Genomic DNA, 19,926 nt, shown 5'->3' on the forward strand with positions numbered 1-19,926 from the left:
AGCACACACACCAACGTGTCACCCTCTGTTTTGTGATCATTATTTATTAGTTATTTGTTATGTAATTGTGTGTGTAGGTAGTGTAGTATTTATTAATATACTTGTCTTGGCTGTGATCTCTGTACTGTGACAGGTCCTGTGCACTGAGCTCTCATTTATGTCTCTGGTCAGCAGCTTGGAGGTGCCTCCCCGTGCTGTGTGCGCTCTGATGTGGCTGTCCGGCCCCACATGTGTTCATGTCTGTACATACATATAAGCATTTTATGCAAGTGTGCTCCCCTCACATGCCACATGTGTTTTTTTTTTTGCGGGTGGGGGGCACATGCACCACGTGTCTTGCTTTTTGTAACAGCACACTCGTGGGGGCACTTAGACTAATTTCACAGCCAGTTCGAAATTGGTTGTCTGCTCACTGTTTTCGTGCTAACAGCGCAAATGGCCACACGATTTACAAGCGCCAAGCGAGCTGTGTTAGATATTCATGTGTGTCACCAGGAATTTGGCTGACACCTGCCGTAAAAGAGATCAAATGGGCTCTCACAGGGCACACTCTGTCTTTCAGCCGCTGGTGTGCGTGAACAGTTGTAGAGACACGTGTACGAGGCGTTGGCGGCAGCTACGATTTTTCACGAATGGCATGCAATTCCTCCTTTGTGCACTAGTCATCTTAAAGCATGGTATGTGTGAAGGGGCCCTTAACAGAGCTCACCTGTCCTGTACAAAGAACGGGCTCAATCCATCAAAGTTGCTTCCAGATATGATGTTTGCAGTGTTACCACAGTAATGTGTCCAAATCACAGCACTGACTGAGCGAAGGGACAGATATGAGTTTGTGGTGACGGCTTGATGAATGTTTTTCTTTTCTGAGCCATCACTCTGGACAACAGACAATCCACATATGTTGCTTATCAAGTTTAAGAAAAGACTCCTGTTTTGCCTACAGACCCGACACAGCACAATATAATTCATCTCTCTGTGTGTGCATGAGTGCGGGCATTCTTCTCCTACAAGGTAAAAAAGCTGAACCATTTTCCAAGCTTGTCTCTTGGTGTGAATCGTTTTTTTCTTTTTGTTGGTGATCTCATTATTCCACAGCAACAGCAAGCTGCCATGACAAAACAAAGTGCAGCAGAGGTGAAGAACCACAGCCGCCCCAGTTCCCAGCCACAGCATTGTCACCTCCTATGGGCACATTCTAAAGGTTGAGGATGATGAAAGCTAGGTAACACCCACAGGCCAGCCTATGAACATTGCCTAGAGGCGACCAGAGGACTGCAAGTCAACTAGAGTAGAAAATACGGTAGTATTCTGCCCTCAAAATGAGGATAATAATAACACAAGCTTTGTTTGAAGGTGAGGTAAAGTTTGCAAAATGCAGAATTTGTGCAAAGCACAGAAAAAAATATATGTATATTTTTTTGCACAACACAATATATGAAGAAAAACACAATAGAAATGACCAAAGATTAGAAAGAAGGCACGATGCTTATAAAATAAATCAGCTGCCACAAAAGAAATGACAAAAGAAAACAAATAATATCCAGATCCTTAAGAAGTAGTAAACAAGTTATTTATCAAGTCTTCAGCCTGAGCACCTGGAGGGTATATTCTCAATTTTACCATAATTTCCCCCTTTAACATAGTTTATTGTATAATGCCCATGTGCTGCGTATCAAAATCTTAAGAATAATCATAACACATTCTTAAAGGCCCGGTCACATGGCACTTAAAGAGCAACGAAGCCCAAACGAAATAAGAAATCTTGACTTTCGTTAACTTTTGCTGGCATCGTTTAACCTTTGCGCAGCTTCGTTCCTGCAGCTGGCGCTTTGTCAGGATTTTTAAACTGTTGAAAAATTTGAATGAATGCAGCCGAAAGCCTCAATTCATCCGTATTTCATTTTGGTGTAGTTCTTGACTTTTTTTTATCATTTGCTTAGTTTTTGTAATGTTAGCGTTTAATTTGACTTCGTTCGACCAGCTGAATGTTTTCATCCAGTGCAGAAGCTGGTTTGTGAGCGCTGCTGTGGAGGAGAGATGTAGCTGCTTCCTCCGCGGCAGTGCTTGTGTGTGGTGTGGGGCTTCTGCCGCTGCGTGTGATGTGGCGAGTGCTGCCACAGTCATGAGGTGGTGCTGGCCAGCCAGGAAGAATTTGTCGGCCTCCTCCGCCAGCACATGCCAATCCATGATCGCGTGCACAAGAGGAGAGAGTTGCTGCACAAAAAGTCTGGCCAGAGCTGCAGCATTCTGTCCATGAACTCTGATGGGCTTGCTGTCATCCAGCCTGTGCAGAGAGAAGAGCCTGCTGGCCCTTTCAGCGTCTGACAGTTCAAATGTTTTGAGGAAGTGATCCTTAATCACTACGTATTTGTTTGCAGCAGGAAGGCTTTGCAGCAGCGTGATCAGCCTTGTTTGTTTCCATGGAGTTGCTGACAGCCGACACAATTGTTGATGGCTGTGCATTTGTTAGCAGCGGGTGGGGGGGGGGGGAAGCTTTCCAGCAGCATGATCAGCCTCATTTGTTTCCATGGAGCTGAGCGCCGACACGACGTGATAATATTTCCTGTTGTCTGGGCTGATCTCTCACAGCAAACTGCACCTCTGTTTGTGGAAACCAGGCGGCAGTTTACAGAAGTGGGACTTTGAGCATCAAGTGTGGAAGAAGTTCCAGCAGCAGTGGACATTTGCGTGTGAACAGCTTTGATCCACAGAAGTGTGACATATGAAAACAGAAAACCCAGTGTGATCAGCTGGAGAGAAGGTGAAGTGCGTGCGTGTGTGTGCAATGGTTTATCTTTCAGTGGGACAATGACCCTAAACACACAGCCAAGATATCAGAGTAGTGGCTCTGTGAATGTCCTTGAGTGGTCCAGCCACAGCCCAGACCTGAATCTAACTGAACATCTCTGGAGAGATCTGAAAATGGCTGAGCACGGACGCTCCCCATCCAACTTGATGGAGCTTGAGAGGTGCTGCAAAGACGAATGGACAAAACTGCCCAAACATAGATGCACCAAGCTTGTGGCATCATATTCAAGAAGACGTGAGGCTGTAACTGCTGCCAAAGGTGCATCAACAAAGTATTGAGCAAATGGTGTGAATACTTACGTACATGCGATTTTTCAGTTTTTAAAATTTTTAATACATTTGCAAAAATTTAAAAAAGTTTCATGTTGTTATTATGGTGTCTTGTGAGTAAAGTTTTGAGGGGAAAAAAGAGAATTTACTCCATTTTGGAACAAGGTTGTAACATAACAACCTCCATAAGGTGAAGGCTCCACTGGTGGCCTGGACCGCAACTACCTCACAGGCCACCCGCAGTATGCGAGTCTTTGGGACATTACATCCACAACTACACCATCAAGAGCAGCACCGGGGCACCACAGGGGACGGTCCTGTCTCCCTTCTTGTTCACATGCTACACCTCAGACTTCAGGTTCTGGTTACAATCCTGCCACCTGTAGAAGTTTTCAGATGACTCAGCCTCCTGGTTACTGCTGATGTAACCCACAATGGCAGAGTACAGGAGTGTGGTAGACAGGTTTGTGGAGTTGTGCGGAGTCAACCACCTGCAGCTCAAAGCATCTAAGACGAAAGCAACTGGTGGTGGATTTCAGAAGACAGAAGACCTATCCGAATCCAGTTACCATCAGTGGAACAGAGGTGGAGATTGTGGACTACTACAAGTACCTGGGTGTCCACGTAGACAACAAACTGGACTGGACTGTAAACAGATGCTGTTTATAAGAAAGGTCAGAGCCAGAGTCAGCTGTACTTCCTCAGGAGGCTCTGATCTTTCAGTGTCTGCAGAAATATGTTGCAGATTTTTTTTTTTATCACTCTATGGTCTCCAGAGTCATCTTCTACACTTTAGTGTGCTGGGGCAGCAGGCTGAAGGCAGCTGACATGAACACACTCAGCAAGCTCATCAGGAGAGCTGGCTCTGTCCTGGGGGTTGAGCTGGAGCCTGTGGTGGAGATGTCAGAGAGAAGGATGCTGAGGAAGCTGCTCAGCATCCTGGACAACACCTCCCACCCCCTGCATGCCACACTGATGTCCTGTCACAGCAGCTTCAGTTATAAACTGAAGTCAGACCACCGAGGTGTACCACAGGAGGTCTTTCCTACCTGTGGTACACCTCGGTGGTCTCACTTCAGTTATAATAAGTGAGACCACCGAGGTGTACCACAGGAGGCCTTTCCTACCTGTGGCAATCAGACTGTATAATTCTTCCCCCTCTTGCAGGATGAGTACATAACGAACACATTTATTCAGAGTTATGTGCAATATTGCCAGTCATCTTGTGCAATATATCTTCCAGTCGTTTTGCATAAACTTGTATTTATTGTAAAAAAAATAAAAATAAAAATGTTTGATTGATTTCTATTTAATACTACCACTTTCTATAATTGTGTATTTTACTATTGTAAATAGTAAATAATTTCCTTCGGGATAACCAAAGTTGATCTTTATCTTTCACAAAATATGGAAAAGTGAAGCGCTGTGAATACTTTCCTGATGCACCATATCTGAGGAGTAACTTTGTCTTTTCCTCTCAAAAATCCAATTTGGAGCTGAAATTTCATTATTAATACTAATGTATGCTAATACATGCAGCTAATTTACATGAATGACATATTTATAGATGCAAAATCCAGGCATCGGAATCATTTTCAACACATGAAATATTGCACATATCCAACAGTAAAATCAAATCTGTTGACAAGAGTGGCATATGAAATATCTTAAACAGCAGCTTTAACTCTTTCTCTCTCACTCTGTAAGGACTGAGATGCTTTGGGCTTTTATGAAGCATCCAGCTGTGGCATCGACACAGTAATTAAAGGGATTGATTACAGGGAGCAGCACTGAAATGTGTGCACGATGCCCGTATCTGCAGGTTTTCAGGAGATGCATTGCTTCTACTCTGCGCCGCAGACATTTGAAATTATAGGAGTAAATGCCTCAACTCTGAATATAAATCCCATATGAAAAAACTTCTAAAACTGCACAAATGATTGTGTGTGTGCATGAATGTGTGTATTAGGTCTGCACAATTATCACTGCAATCACAATTTCAATGTCAACCTGTGTGATTATATAATTATGAAAGGGTATCCTTTAAATAAATTATTTATTACTATGTCTAGTGATGAATGATAAATCTTTCACAGTGGAGTTAACCATTTTTCTGCCTTTTTAACATGAGGGATGAAGGATCACAGCTCAGTTTGTCCCCTGTTCTGCTGCACAGTGCATGAGTCAAATGCCTGTTAATTATTTTGGTTATACCCCGTCATGCTAGAGCATGAATGAGTCTGATTGCCGTACGACTGAGGATTCGAGGCACACTCAGGCAAATTCTCGCTGCATTCAAACACCTTGTTCAGCATTCTTACTTGTATAGCAGTCGGCACATTTGTGCGGCCAGAGCACATGCACTCTACACTCGTGTTGTGCTCATGAAACAGTGGTCGAGGTGCAGCCGTACCGCAATCTGACTGCAGTCCTAATATTCATATAGAGTTCATATGCAATTAGAAGCAGTCGGAGAGGATTCAAAGGACTGTTTGAATTGTTCGAGCACGTCGAGTCCTGTCACGATCGAATGTCCCGACCGTGCCTTCGGCAATCTCATGGTTTCCTGCACCTTTCAGTCTGGCCGGAATAACAGCTGATCGAAGCAGTGTGTGTACATGAGGCTGGACCATCCACACACCCTGCTGTGTGTACATGTGGTCAGAACAGCTGATCGTACCACACAGCTTGTGGGTGTGCTCCTAACAGCTGATCAAAGCACTGCACTTGTGTGTGCGTACTCGCAAATATTATCTGATCACTTTACCACTCATGCGTGAACCCATCTGGTCAGTAGGGCGTCTGACTGTCCACTAAACAGCTGATGTCCAGAGAGAGAGAGAGAGAGAGAGAGAGAGAGAGAGAGAGAGCGCACATGTAATGGATAATCACACGACTGAAAAGCAACCGGAATCCATCTGAAATCCACCTGAAAGCCGTCCTGTGAGACCAACACAGAGGTGGTTTTGTGCTGCGTAACGAACGGCTCCGTGGCGCGTCCCTCCGCTTTTCTTTCCATGAAAAAAACTCCTGTAACAGTGGAATGTGCCAAAAAAGTGCTGATGTCCACGTTTCCTGCCTTTTTGTGAAAGTCAGACGACGTCCCGGATCAACAAAGCCTTCACGTTGGAAATGATCTGGTTGTTTGAGCATGTCGATCGGTGCTGGGAGCGCGCCGCGCTCTCAGCAGTTGTGGGCTGTCCTTAAAATGGCAGTAACACTCCTTAATCTGTATAATCCCCATAAAATCATCCATGAAAGCCATACTAATTTTCCGAACGGTGTCCACCTGGAGGTCTCTCACAGTTTCTGGAAAAAAATTGATGCAGCAAAGCTCCAAATCGTTCAGACATTTATTCGCAATAAAAATCCGATGAGAGGGGTGGACCACTGCTCACACAAAGCCTGCTCACAGGCGAATGAGGCAACCGACAGGCGTGAAAAAACTCACGCATGTGCACGAAGGTTCAAGCTTGTCTGTTGCAATCACACGTGATTCAAATCCATATGGTTTTTGGTCATCAATTATTGCACAAGCAGTGATTACTAAAGCTGTTGTTAGGATGTGAAGAAGCCCAGTTCCCTATAGTCTGAAGAAATGCCAAGAGAAGAAATCCAATTAAAAAAATAATTTGTTTCACTTCATATTTTGCATACGCTGCTGTTATTCTGTTCAACACAGAATGAAATATTGGCCCAGGGTGGCCTGTTAATTTAATTAATCCAGACTATGAACGGGAACCTAGAAGCTTTTTTCTACCCCACTGATGGCCAATTTCTATTTATTTATTTGTTGTGTACTTTGATGCTCCTACATGTAGACATTGTGGTGATCAGAGCACGTGAGCGCCAAGTGGAGCAGATGATTTGTGAAATGTGCACAACGGAATACAGACAAATGCAGATTTAGTACAATAGTCAATTATACAAAAAGGGTGACGTGTGGGCAGGCTTGAGGATAGAAGACGTCTGTCCAGAGAAGAGCCAGGTCCCACACGACTTCCACTGCCAACGGATCTGGAACAACCTGGAGCCACCAAGTCCTGAGTCCCCAGGTGGCCACCGTCTCCAGCTGTCAGATCTGGTACTGCTGGCAGGAAGCACAAACAGGTTATGGTGGGTGTGTGCACACCCTGTAAACAGTCAGCAAACAAACACAGTTCCTTCTTGAGGGAAGCCTCCACCTCCAACACAGGAACACAGTACATGCAGTGCCTGGATGAAACACTTATCTAGTTTGGAGTGAGAAGTGAAGTATGTCGACTCCTTCACTGTCCACAAACCCAGCTCCCACCTGCAAGTGTATAAACAGGAACGACTGCAAAAGGTTCAGCAGAGAAACACAGCACAAAACAGCTGAGCAGTTTACCTGATAGTAGACTGATATCTCGGCAGGGAGGTGGAGTTGCTGGCCGGCTTTTATGGAAGGTGGTGATGAATGGTTGATGGGTGACAGCTGTCACTCTAGGCTGCTCCTGGGAGGCGGCTGCGCCCTCTCCTGCCTGAAGCCCGCCATTCAGGCAGGGCGCCCTCTGGTGGTGGGCCAGCAGTGCCTCCTTTTCTGGTGGCCCACACAACAGATCTTCTTCAAAGTCATCATATGCCTCTTCTTGTGCCTGGTCAATATCTTCATCAGAGTCACTAGTGTTTTCATCAATATAAATGTCTACGTATTTCTTCATCAGTCCACAGAGGCTCCAAATGCCCATCTTTCATCTCCCAGCCGTTTGCTTCAGAAGGGGTTGGTAATTCAGGCAATGAAATGTGTGACTTTTTCCAAATGCCAACTTGGTAGTTTAACCTCTTTACATGCTGCCACAGGCTACTTTGGCAGGGAGGAAGTGAGCCTCTGTGGACTGATGAGGAAATACTGCCAAAAAGTCTTGTAGACATTTATATTAATGAAAACACTAGTGACTCTGATGAAGATATTGACCAGGCACAAGAACAGGCATATGATGACTTTCTGATTAATGTAGTTTTGCCCAAGTCATGCTTTTATTCATATGTGTAACTACTGTATAATAATTATGTTCTATTTTTTATAGTTACCATAGCATTTTGTTCAGTAACCTTTTATGCAGCTGTATTCACTTTAATTGTGGGCAGCATAGTGTTTAGAGTAAGAGATGCAAACACAATGCTCTATTGTCAGGATGTGAAACATCTGATATTGCTTACACAGAACCTCTGTCTATTAAAAGCTATTGTCAATATAATAAATAATCTGTATTTACATGGCAGCCATATTTAATTTGTTGATAAATGCTTTTCATTTGAATGGTTTTTGTCATTTATAAAGTGATCAGAACAGCAGTAATAAAAAGTTTATACCAGAATTCACCTAAATAGGCTTATTTGTGATAATAGTTTACTGTAAAAACCAGAATGGGTGTGTGGTTTGCATACTGGCTGTAAATGTGTCAAAATAGATCACAGGAAAGTCATTGATGGCTTAAATTGTTCCCAAGACATTGTACTCAAGACCTAAAGTCAATAAAATCCCAAACTGTAGGTACAAGTAGCTGCCAAAAAACCTTTGGCTTATATTTTTGTCAAAACTGCAACTATAAGTTAAGGAACAGACAGTATTTTGTAAAACAGCTACTGTGTCTTAAGTAGATGAGATTTTTAAATTTAGTTTGTTGTTTTGTACATCCAAAAGGTGTCCACATAGAAGCAAATCAACATTTTTTTTCCTGCTGTTAACAATAAAGGTATGAGGAAGCTACAATGTTAGGTTTAAAAAAACACACATTTTTGCATTTTTGGGTAATCTCTTGAGGGTTACTCTAGAATTTGTATCAGAAGGGTGGTTGCATCCCAAAATTTTCACTGTTGACATCTTTAGTCTTCTTTTATATACCCTAGAGCATCAAAAAACACAAATGGCGATGAGTCCTGGGGGAGGGGGGCACTGTAACCCACCCTAGCCCACGGACTATATTGCACGGCCCGACCACTGTGCACGCTCACACTACTAGGGGTGGAGCTTAGCTAAACATAGCGGAGTTTGTTTTGCTCGTGGACGACGATTTGAAGGAGCTAATTGATGCTGCTAATTCTTCTAATACAAAAAACAAACAAACAAACAAACAAAAAAACTAAAACAAATCCACTACGCTGTAAGCTGTCTGGAGACATGAAGAGCTGTTAGGATGAAAAGCTGGACAAATTTCTCATGTGATTTTTTTCGCTGAACTGAGGAAGTACTTTTTTTTTGTTTTGGAAGTACACAAAGTCAGTGGACAGCATCACGAACTACATCATCGGAATTTTGGACTCCTATTTAAAGTTTGTGTTGGACTGTTAAGCACCAGTGGAGCACCTAAATGTAAGTCCCTTTTCTGTTATTTATAAATTAATAAAATATTAAATGACAAGGATTTATTTTAGCCGTTATATAAAACAAATAATGAATGTTTTTTCATTCTTTCAATGGAACAAATATTTCATTCGGTTCTCCTTGTTGAATGGGACATTCCATGTTTCACCTCATGAAATATTCATGCCATTGAACTCATAAACATTAATTATTTGTATACTATAGGGGTATATTTAAGCAATTCCTTAAAATAGTAATTCTAAATGAGTTTAACCTTTCAACGTAAGCCAAGATCAAAGGTCATGTGACCAATAGAACAGTGTTGTATGACTTAATTTTAGGTGTGTCTTCAACCCATTCCTCTGAATAGCCAACACAAATATCTCCAGTTACATGAGTTGGGAATTTGACCGTGGCCTCTAACCTTTAATCAGTTGTTCTCACTTTCTCTGTTTTTTGGTGGACTTCGCTGTCATTCCACCAAATCTGGTGCAAATCTGATCAAAACACTTACTTTGTTGAAAAATGGACGCGGAAACAGACAGACACCCAAGACCAAAAACAATACCTCCACATGTGCTAAAGCTACATGCAGCTACAAAAAAAAAAAAAAGCACGCCTGAGGCTACAGATTACAGAGAATGCTCAAATACATGACAAACTGCACTAATTATTCGGCTTAAATTTCCAACACCAGGTGGCAGTGTTTGAGAGTAAAACACATGCTTGATAATACACTCAACAAAAATATAAACACAACAGTTTTGGTTTTGCTCCCATTTTGTATGAGATGAACTCAAAGATCTAAAACTTTTTCCACATACACAATATCACCATTTCCCTCAAATATTGTTCACAAACCAGTCTAAATCTGTGATAGTGAGCACTTCTCCTTTGCTGAGATAATCCATCCCACCTCACAGGTGTGCCATATCAAGATGCTGATTAGACACCATGATTAGTGCACAGGTGTGCCTTAGACTGCCCACAATAAAATGTCACTCTGAAAGGTGCAGTTTTGTTTTATTGGGGGGGGGGGATACCAGTCAGTATCTGGTGTGACCACCATTTGCCTCATGCAGTGCAACACATCTCCTTCACATAGAGTTGATCAGGTTGTCAATTGTGGCCTGTGGAATGTTGGTCCACTCCTCTTCAATGGCTGTGTGAAGTTGCTGGATATTGGCAGGAACTGGTACACGCTGTCGTATACGCCGGTCCAGAGCATCCCAAACATGCTCAATGGGTGACATGTCCGGTGAGTATGCCGGCCATGCAAGAACTGGGACATTTTCAGCTTCCAAGAATTGTGTACAGATCCTTGCAACATGGGGCCGTGCATTATCCTGCTGCAACATGAGGTGATGTTCTTGGATGTATGGCACAACAATGGGCCTCAGGATCTCGTCACGGTATCTCTGTGCATTCAAAATGCCATCAATAAAATGCACCTGTGTTCTTCGTCCATAACAGATGCCTGCCCATACCACAACCCCACTGCCACCACGGGCCACTCGATCCACAACATTGACATCAGAAAACCGCTCACCCACACGACGCCACACACGCTGTCTGCCATCTGCCCTGAACAGTGTGAACCGGGATTCATCCATGAAGAGAACACCTCTCCAACGTGCCAAACGCCAGCGAATGTGAGCATTTGCCCACTCAAGTCGGTTACGACGACGAACTGGAGTCAGGTCGAGACCCCGATGAGGACGACAAGCATGCAGATGAGCTTCCCTGAGACGGTTTCTGACAGTTTGTGCAGAAGTTCATTGGTTATGCAAACCGATTGTTTCAGCAGCTGTCCGAGTGGCTGGTCTCAGACGATCTTGGAGGTGAATATACTGGATGTGGAGGTCCTGGGTTGGTGTGGTTACACGTGGTCTGCGGTTGTGAAGCTGGTTGGATGTACTGAAGCGCCTTTGGAGACGGCTTATGGTAGAGAAATGAACATTCAATACACGAGCAACAGCTCTGGTTGACATTCCTGCTGTCAGCATGACAATTGCACGCTCCCTCAAATCTTGCGACATCTGTGGCATTGTGCTGTGTGATAAAACTGCACCTTTCAGAGTGGCCTTTTATTGTGGGCAGTCTAAGGCACACCTGTGCACTAATCATGGTGTCTAATCAGCATCTTGATATGGCACGCCTGTGAGGTGGGATGAATTATCTCAGCAAAGGAGAAGTGCTCACTATCACAGATTTAGACTGGTTTGTGAACAATATTTGAGGGAAATGGTGATATTGTGTATGTGGAAAAAGTTTTAGATCTTTGAGTTCACCTCATACAAAATGGGAGCAAAACCAAAAGTGTTGCGTTTATATTTTTGTTGAGTGTATGTTCAACTCACGGGGCAGGCCGGTCCACAGAAGGGACAAACAGCATAAAACCTTTGACATTTCTCAGCAAATCGTGAACAAAACATTTGTCGTGGTGCTGTCAACGCAGAAATAGGAAATATTCTGACAGCTAAACTTACCCAAAGCCGCTGGAGACTCAAAGGCACAATTGGTCTGACGATGACAACTTTGTCGAGCTTGCAGTCACTGAAACATAATTTACTTTCCCCCTGCGGCAGTGATGTGACCTGGCTTATTTTGCGACTGCGGGTGGCTCTGGAATTTAATTTTTTTGCCTCTGCACTGTCCACAGCGTTGATTATTATTCAGAGAGAAAAGCAAAAGCATATCTCCGGCTGATACATATTTCATGCTGCTTGTCCAGTCGTCATCTGTGAATGCATGAGCCCATGATGTGCTTTTGTTGCGTGGTAATATATGAGATTTTTTTATGCTAAACAGTTAAAAATGTGTTTTTATATATATATATAAACATGCACACACACAGTGGCTAAAATAAGTATTGAACACGTCACCATTTTTCTCAGTAAATATATTTGTATATTTGTAAAGGTGCTATTGACACGAAATTTGCACCAGATGTCTATAACAGCCCAAGGAATCCACACATGCAAAGAAACCAAAATAAATAAGTACATAAATTAAGTTATGTGTAATAAAATGGATCGGCACAGTGAAAAAGTATTGAACAAGCTTACTGAAATTTATTTAATACTTTGTAGAAAAGCCTTTGTTGGTAATCACAGCTTCAAGACACCTCCTGTATGGAGAAACTAGTCACATGCGTTGTTCAGGTGTGATTTTAGCTCATTCTTCCACACAAACAGTCTTCAAATCTTGAAGGCTACCATGGAACTCTTCTGTGAACTCTGATCTTTAGTTCTTTCCATGCATTTTCTTTTGGATTCCACTCAGGTGATTGGCTGGACCATTCTAGCAGCTTTATTTGCATTCTCTGAAACCAACTGAGAGTTTCCTTGGCTCTGTGTTTGCTGAAATGTCCAAAATGAAAACAATGTTCTAATGTTCTTTCCATTCAGATTATGGCCCCAGAAGTGCTAAGCAGAACATTCAGATGTTTAAAAATCCTGTTTAAAAATCATCAGTATGTTTTGTGACAATAAGGTTGAAAACATTTTGAGAGAGCTCTTTGCTGCTCTTTGCTGTTGCTGTTGTGATCATCTTGTGTGACACCTTGATAATGAGACACCTTTTTATAGGCTATCAGTTGGAATACAAACAGCTGAGATTAATTTGCACTGACAAGGGGCAGGATTGCTTTCTAATTACTGATAGATATCAAATGGAATATTGGCTTTCCATTTTGTTCCTCCCTTTCTTCGGAGGTTCAATACTTTTTCCCAGCATCATTTCACATTATTACACATAATTGGTGGACATCTGTGGTTTGATTACTTTTCCGACATCTAGTGAACAGTTTATGTAAACAGTGCCTTTCAAAATATATGTACTAAGAAAAACTAATGCTAAGAAAAATGGTGTGTGGTTTTAGTGTCTGTGTGTATATATATATATATATATATATATATATATATATATATATATATATATATATATATATATATATATATATATATATATATATATATGTATATATATATAAATATATCTAAGTCTGATCCCTATGACAACAGCCAATATTGAAGCCGAATGCAATAAATGGATTTGAAATGACCAAACAATCTGACCTCCTATGTTTCAGTTTTAATGAATACCTGAAAAATACATCTGAGCTGAGTTGAATTCTTTGAGTGTGCAGCTCATTTCCGTACTCCTGTGCAGTTTCAAAGTAGTTTCAAAAAGGGAGAGCATTCATATTGATCACATTGTGCAAATGGTGTCACACACAGATGGGTGGATTGCTTTTCTGCTGCAGATTTACTTTTTCAGACCTCATTCATGTGTAATCCTTGTTTTTTCATATGTATTCACATCTGATACAAAAGGTTTCACTGAACATAAGAATTTATTACTTCACATGTTTTCCAGCAATTCTTTTATATTTAATTTTTTTCTGACAGAGGATGTTGCTTGAGGTAAAGAACCGCAATTTGCCACCACCTGCAGGTACCCAACCTTATCAATGGTCAGCGGGGCACTGTATCTGCTCGACCCCCTTTACTCCCTCAGCTGTTCTCCTCAACCCTCTGACTTCTGACTCTAACGTCACATCCTCCTCGTTTCCTCTCGAGATCCATGCTGATTTCATCGTCCCCTTCAGCTGATATCAATTCACAGCTGTTCATTCATCTCTCTATCGCTGCATTTTCCTTTCATTCCCTCCATCACTTTGATAACACTGGCTCACGTATAATAAAATAAGCTGTTTTCAAACCTTAAAGGGAGGCAGATCTCATGGGAATGAGAGTTTTAACAGACGCTAGCAATTTGCTTTCTGCCGAAAAGCTGGTATTTAAATAACTATATCATGCAACCAGTGGACATGGAGACAGGAAGGGACACAACAATTTGACATTTAACCACAATAACCTCGACTTTCACCCAAATGACTGATCTCTGGATGATATTGCAAGGGCAATTCTGGAATCCACCAAATAGTTTGTGCCACACTGGGTAAAAATCAAGTTGAAATTAAAATTTCTTGACCTTGGCCTTTGCTAGAGCTGTTGACCCCGCGTCCCGATCCCAGATAAGTGGTTGAAGATGAGTAAGTGAGTAAGTGAGTGACCTTGACCTTTGCCAAAATTGATTCTTTAAGGGGAATTTCGGGGTCAGTCTTCATTGACATACCAAGATTGGTAAAAACATCAACAAAAAAGACCTGGAAGGAGTCGACCAAACAATTCCAGAACATACTTCCATATGTGTATCAAGTTTAATGCAAATTGGAATGAAAAACAAAGCAAAACATTGACCTTTTTGACCCCAGTTACCTTGACCCTAATGATTGACGTTTGCCAAATTTTAGCTCATCTGGCTAATTCCAGAACCCACCTACATATGTGTGCTGCTAGGCTTGGTGGACTGTGTAGTGAAGGAACGTCAACATTTTGACCCCAATGACCTCAACCTTTGCCAAAGCAAACCCTCTAAGCGTCATCCACAGAGCATGTTTAGTGAAAATCAGCCAAAGAACTTTTGAGGAAGAGGTGAAAGAACTGACAGATATACAGAGACAGAAATGTTGCAGCTAAGCAACCATAAACAGTCGAGTCCACCTGCGAAATATAGCTAAGATTCGTCTCATCCTGTCTATGGCTGATGCTGAGACCCTGATTCATGCATTTGTCTCTTCTAGATTGGACTACTGTAATGTTCTATTTTCTGGTTTACTGCAGTCCAGAATTAGGGGTCTCCAATTGGTTCAAAATGCTGCTGCCAGAGTTTTGACACGAAGCAGAAAGTTTGACCACATTACACCCATTTTGGCATCCCTTCACTGGCCCCCTGTCCCAGTGAGATCAGATTTTAAGGTTCTTCTGCTAGCCTATAAAATTGTTCACAGACTGGCACCTCCCTACCTAGCTGACCTAATTAAACCCTACGTACCGGCCCGGGCTTTGCGTTCTCAAGGTGCAGGACTACTTAGTGTCCCTAGGGTGAATGAAAAGTCTGCGGCTCACAGAGCTTTCTCTTATCATGCCTGTTTTGTGGAATGATCTCCCTGTGTCAATAAAACAGATTCTGTAGAGACTTTCAAGTCCAGACTTAAAACATGCTTATTTTCCCTTTCGTATGGCTAGCATACTAGCATAGTATGTTACTATGCTTTATACCCCTTTAATTCATTGTATTTGGAAACTGAGCGTGCCACAGCTTCAACTTTATCTAAATTCTGGGTCTTTTAGTGAAGCTTAGGGCTAGTGGCTGGCGATCACCTTAGTATTTCTTCTGTTTTTCTTGTTCCTTAATGCTGACAAATTACACTGTATTTGTCTTTCTGATACTTGATTCTGTTTTTTTCTTTTCTCTCTGTTTGAGGTGCAGCTCCATCCAGAGATGGGTGTGGTGTCTGTTCCAGAAACTGCCCTGTGCACAGGCAACATTACCTGTATGCTCGTTTTGTGAATTGTTTTGTAATTTATGTTTGTAGCATGGCCCAAGCAGAGGGTCACCCCTTTGAGTCTGGTCTGCTTGAGGTTTCTTCCTCAAAGAGAGTTTTTCCTTACCACTGTTGCTCTGGGGGTTAGTAAGCTTAGACCTTAGTTGTGTGAAGCACCTTGAGGCAACTTTGTTGTGATTTGGCACTATATAAATGAAAATAAATTGAAAATTGAGTCCAGTCTTCACAATGAATGACGGATGGCTCAAAAGGCAACAAAGAGGTGAAGAGCAGAGTCTCATGGACTGCAAATGGTGAGCCAGTGTGTGTATTGATGCCAGATCAGTCATTAAAGAGGACACTCCCCAGGTTACATTCACATGGTCCCCAAACCCATTGGCCAGCATCTGGAACTCAACAGTTCCCATGCATGTAACACACCTGGAAATATCTCAGATGGTTGGCTGGTAGCAATGTGGATCTACTATGTATTCAGACATAAAAAAAACTTTACTAGATTGTAACAAATGTGCAAAACTAGATAAGCAAGATTCACTGCTGAAACTTTGCCGACGTTATGGACTATGGGCCTCGCACTTCAATATACCAAATCATTATACTGGCATTTTATAATAAAAAAGCACACTGACTGACCCCACATGTCTATGGGAGTTGCTCCATGGCACATCCATACAAAAGCTGTTCCAGAGAGTCCTGCCCTCACCTTGTGTTGGGTATTTTCTCCTCCAAACATTTTTAAAACCTTTAACAAGACAAACAGAGTCAAGAAACACCAGTGAGACAGAAAGTCAAATATTACGCGCGGAGTGCGGCCAGGCTGTACACCAAGGCTACACTAAAGTCTGGCCTGCTTTTCCGCTCTTTTTATTAAGAGACGCCCTCATCACATAAACAAGAAACTTGTCCTAAGGGTGGGGGTAATGACGCAAGACAAGTTTCTTCCCATAACATAAACGCATACGTCAATAAGTGCAGCTGTAAGGAAGAACACTTCAGGTCAGCACATCTCGTTCGTCTGTTGCAGGTATCAGCTGTTCTGCATCTGCCTGAAGTGTCCTGTCTTCCACACTCCTTCACACTAAACACCACATCACAAACGTCAAAACAAAATTGAATTCTCAGGATTGCATTAAGACAGGTGCAAAACAGCACATCTCCGTTCTCATGAGAAAGAAGACAAAGCTAAACAAGGTTGAATAACACGTACGTTCTCAGGGTGAAGTGCAAAACAGCACAACACCGTTCTCATGAGAAAGAAGGCAAATGTACAAACGTTTAACAGTGATAACATGTATACAAAATCTCTAACATTCCCCTCCTGTTTATCGCCTGTTAAAACATACAGTAGGCATCACTCAGCTTAGCACTTCTTTTTGAGATTTTCACTAAGAGGTTCATCATGGTATGTTTTCTCTAGGCTTACACCCCAGAGGTGATGTCATCATTGTCACCATCATCGGTGTCTGGGTCATCATACTTCCATTGGTCTGGGTACAGGTCAGGAGAGCCATCGTCCTCCTTGTCGTCATCTGTCCCCAGAAGTGGATATGATGCTGGACCCCCTCCTGGTCCTGGACTTATTGCTGTGGTTATCATTCTATTTACAAGGCCTCGGAGACATGGAATACAACAACATCCACACAATGTTAGAATTGCAGCAAATACTGCTATAGACACTAATAGTGAAGAAATCAAAGACCTCCATTTTCCCATCCCTTCCAGCCACCAATCCCAGCCTTCGGTGTTTACTCCACTGTGCTCTTTCATCTTCCTGTTCAACGTCCTCAGCCCGTCAATGGCTTGAGTGAGACTGCCGTCTGCAGCTGTGTTGTTGGGAATGAATGTGCAGCATTGTTCTCCGAACATGGCACAAACACCTCCTTTCTCTGCCAACAACATATCCAGAGCAATGCGATTCTGGAAGGCCATAAGGGACGTGGCTTCTAACTGTGAATGGACAGCCTTAAATCCTTCCTCAGTCCAATTTCCTAATTTCTGTACATTGTAGTGGATGTAGTTTATTCTGTCCACGTTTTTATTAATTGAGCACCACCAACAGATGGAAGATTCGAATCCAGCTGCTATTTGATTAACCAGTTTATACTCGTCAGGCACTCCCCTGGGGACTCCTATTGCGTCAATATATGTTGGATTTCCCACTCCTTTCCAATCTCTTTTCACTCTATGTCTGGCTACGCCTTTCTGCCAATCTTCAGGAATAAGAGAGGCTGCATATGTCGTAACGTCTTCAGGGGTCATGGGTATGGCTTCAACTGGTAACAATAATGATATTAATGCACAATAACCTGACACATTTCGTGGCAGTCTGTCAAAGATTCTGTTATCCCCACACCACCACCATACGTCACTCCTCCCGACAGGTTTGAATGTGGGAGTACTATGGACCACATTCTTACACCAGGCGGTGTGGTTTAAGCTACCCAAAGTCTTACTTGTCCCTGTCAAGTGTACACATGTATGGTTAGCATGCCCAACTTTGCTTGAGAATAAAGGTTTAATCTTAGTCAATTTGGTCACTGGATAGATCTTGTCCCACTTAGAACATTTGTTGTTTGCCGCAATGTATGTCTGTGTCATAGCAGTCAGTAGACAGTCTTTGGGTAATGCTGCCGGTATTACCTGTAATATAGGTCTGGGTCCCATACATACAACACAGTCCTTCTTTGCTGCTAGTCCTGCTTGTTCTGCCATTAAAAGCCAATTGTTATTTTGTCCACTAATTCCAGTAGTTACTAGGAACCAGTCATCTGCCTTCATGTCTTTTGTGCCTTGTACAGACACCCCCTTTGCTTGTATGGACACCCCCTTTGCTTGTATGGACACCCCCTTTGACGTACTTAATTCGGTCAATATTGGTTGCTGTACTCTATCTGTTTCACAGAGGAAGAAATGGAAATACGGATCTTTTCCTTGTTTGTATACCCAAAGGAGGAACAACCAACAGTCTCCCTCTATATCAGGTGGGAATATGGTTCCTTTTTCTGTGGTATTCACCACTATAGACAGCTTATCATCTGTTTGATACATTTTGAGACTTTGACTCTGGTACTTAGCCCACTCGGTTTGTGCCCATCTTGGTGTCCATCTACTCCATTCATCGGCTACCAACGTTTCCCATCTCCTATCTTGTTGATCGTTGGTCATATACCATGAGAAACTATTTCCGTAATTAGTCCCTCTGTCACCATCCGGCATTCCATGGGTAAGAGCACTATATGGTACAGAGATGATCACAGAAGTATTTCTAGGAATGCAGGCCTGTACACCAAATCGGTATGCATTATTCCCATCACAGCTATGTACTGTGGCATTAATTATCGGACTGGGGTCTTTGTTACTTCTTTTTGGTCTCTGCAATCTGCGGATGTGATCCTTATTATCATGTCCCGTGCTCATGGCTTTTAATAATACTCCCAATTCAAAAAAGAAAAGTAGCATAACAAGGACTGTCCGTGGGGTCCAGAAACCCCCGTTCTTTTATTTTTTTCTTTCGCCATTTCTGCACACTACAGCACACCTATGTTCAGAACAGTGGCTTCTTAATGTCTTCTGCTAGCTTTCGTGTCTAACCTGGATCTCAACACCAAGCTCACACACTATTACTAGTCTTGTCCTACTGTTCTTACTGTTTGTCTGTGTCTGCAGAAATGACTTTCTTACAGTAAGTTAAATGAATCCATGTACTTCTTTCCCCAATTTTCAAAGCTGTGGGTGTTGTGAGTAGTACTTGATAGGGCCCTTCCCATTTAGGTGAATGCCAGTGTTTTCTCTTGATGCTTCTTATCAACACCCAGTCTCCAGGTACCACTTTAGGGTCCTCCTGTGGAGAAATGGGATCATCAGTGTTTGGAACTCTCCCTCGTTGTCCTTCTAACATTTTTCTCATGTAATCCGCCAAATTGGCTTCCTCAGGTACATCCCAAATTTGTCCATAATATGGCAATCGATATTTTCTGCCAAACAATGTTTCATACGGTGTCAACCCCATGGTACTAGTTATGTTTATATACATTTTTACCAAATCTACACAATGTGTCCATGGTCTGCCTGTTTCCTCCATTGTCTTTCTAAGTCTGTTTTTTGCTGT

This window comes from Thalassophryne amazonica, chromosome 20, assembly GCF_902500255.1.
Source record: "Thalassophryne amazonica chromosome 20, fThaAma1.1, whole genome shotgun sequence".
NCBI classification, from domain to species: domain Eukaryota; kingdom Metazoa; phylum Chordata; class Actinopteri; order Batrachoidiformes; family Batrachoididae; genus Thalassophryne; species Thalassophryne amazonica.